This window comes from Gavialis gangeticus, unplaced genomic scaffold, assembly GCF_001723915.1.
Source record: "Gavialis gangeticus isolate Ggan-Ray unplaced genomic scaffold, GavGan_comp1, whole genome shotgun sequence".
Lineage (NCBI taxonomy): Eukaryota > Metazoa > Chordata > Crocodylia > Gavialidae > Gavialis > Gavialis gangeticus.
Window position 1 is genome coordinate 45,633,299 of NW_017729024.1, and position 2,297 is coordinate 45,635,595.

At 45.8% G+C, this 2,297-nt stretch overlaps 1 protein-coding gene across 1 annotated transcript in view; it reads right to left on the reverse strand.

Annotated features, from left to right (window-relative positions):
* Positions 1 to 339, reverse strand: part of KIAA0368 (KIAA0368 ortholog) — a 100,491-nt gene extending 100,152 nt beyond the window's left edge. Inside the window, exon 1 of the mRNA XM_019517047.1 lies at positions 209 to 339. The gene's annotated coding sequence lies outside the window, so the exon portion shown is untranslated. The remainder of the gene's footprint in view (positions 1 to 208) is intronic.
* Positions 340 to 2,297: the final 1,958 nt, after the last annotated feature.

Below are 2,297 nucleotides of genomic sequence, written 5' to 3' on the forward strand. Positions count from 1 at the left end.
ATCCTAATATTAGTAACAACTGCAAGTCCCAGCATCTGACAGGAAATAGGAGTGAGCTCCATTCATTACCTCATACATATATCAATGTTTCATAGACAGATGGGTTTTGCTTAAGGAAAGCATTCAGTAATAGCAAATTAGTGAATAAACGTCTGCATTTCCCATGACCAAAAGAATTCATAAATCACAACGAAAACTGCCCCCTTACCTTTTTTCGCACTCCTTCCTGCGTACTGGACAGTTTGAGTAGGACAGGTGGTAGGAATTTGGATATAATATTCTGTAACTGTTCATCCGTTTCTGCATGGCCAAGGCGCAAGAACACACGCTCAAGCTGATCTGAAGTTTAAAAAAAAAAAAAGTTTGAAGTCATAAATCCAAACTACAGAAAAATCTTTTCCCTGACATACCATTCTGGGTTTGTAATACAATAGCTCAGGAGTTGTCAACCAGGGGCACACATACTCCTAGGGGCACTTGCAAAGGTGACAGGGGGTACACACAGATGGGGTGGGACGGAGCAGGGTGGTGGGGCAAGGACAGCAGCACCCCTCTGCAGACGGATGTGGGGCAGGGGGCCTCGCATACAGCAGCCATCAATGCCACCAACCACCCCATGCCATCACCTCCCAGGGGGGCCAAAGGTAGCAGTACCCCTCTGCAGGCCACACAGGCACCACCCAGCCAGCAGCTCCATGGGCTGCTGATGGGCTGCACACAATTGGCCAGGTACGAGGCCTGTCAGCAGCCCTCAGAGCCACACATATGACTGGTAGTGGGGAAGTGGGCTGCAGCAGTTCCCCGGGTGGACGCACGTGGTCACTGCCATCAGAAGGGGTACACTTGTTAAAAAAAATATTGAAACCCCCTGCAACAGCTCATTCCTTAACTTGCTTTCATCTCAGAATTTTCAAAGCTCTCCTGCATTAGTAAAAGCATTGCCAGCAGATAGAGGGAGTGATTATTCCCCTCTATTCAGCACTGGTGAGGAAGTATCTGGAGCACCGTGTCCAGTTTTTGGGCCCCCCACTACAGAAAGGTTGTGGACAAGTTGGAGAGAGTCCAGTGGAGGGTAATGAAAATGGTTAGGGGGCTGGAGCATATGACTTCTGAGGAGAGGCTGGGGGAACTGGGCTTATTTAGTCTGCAGAAGAGAAGACTGAGGGGGGATTTGATAGCAGCCTTCAGCTACCTGAAGGGGGGTTCCAAAGAAGATGGAGCTAGGCTGTTTTCAGTAGTGGCAAACAACAGAACAAGAAGCAACAGTCTCAGGTTGCAGCAAGGTGGGATAGTAAGAAAAACTCTCTTGCTAGGAGGGTGGTGAAACACTCACCCAGAGAGGTGGTGGAATCTCCGATTTTGAGGGTTTTAAGGCCCAGCTCAGCAAAAATCATGGAATGATTTAATTGGGAATAGTCCTGTTTGAGCAGAAGGTTAGACTAGATGATCTGCTGAGGTCCCTTCTGACTCTAGCTTTCTATGATTCTATGAAATGTGACCTTCTATTTTTATACGTCATGTGAACTTAGAGTTGGTGATAGGTGAAAGATTTCTGGCTTATAGCACTTGAGCCCTCAGTTATCCACAGATCAGCTCTATCGTTCAGCTTCCTCACATTTCCCACCACTGTGCCTCAGCCCTACCCCAGAACACCTCTTTAGGGGAGACAGTAGTCCATCCTCTGCATCTTAGACCTGTCTGCTCCAACTACCAACAAACGCATCAGTTGCATCAGTAGTGATGGCTTTTAAAATGTAAACATTTGTTGGCTGGGATCTTGACTAACACAAGCCACAGGACAACTATCAACCAGAACCAACTTTGGGTCAACTACTTTTATAGATACACCCTCTAAAATGTCCAGTCATGGACAAAGATCACATTATGCTGGGCATCATACAAGACTGTGCCTGCCCCATACAGTTTCTAACCTAACCTGAGGTGTCCAGATCTAGTAACCTTGAAGGGAACAGCTCTATAATTCCATTACCAAACTATCAAGTCACTTAGTCCTCCAACAAAATGTTTATGAAGCCAAACAACCTTTGTGTGTATTCACAATTAATTATTATAGCGTTAACCAATTCATCAACAGGACTACATGGAGGCTTTGAAAGACAGGAACAAAATGTGACTTAATTTAGAGTTACTGCACACAAGGCACTGGAGCACTTAGACAACAACACTCTTCATTTTCAACAGCAACTGATAGCAACCTTCACTTACATTCCTAGGTTGGGTAAAAAGTGAAAGTACAGACAGTCCTCAGACTTACAACACAATTGGTTCCTGAAAAC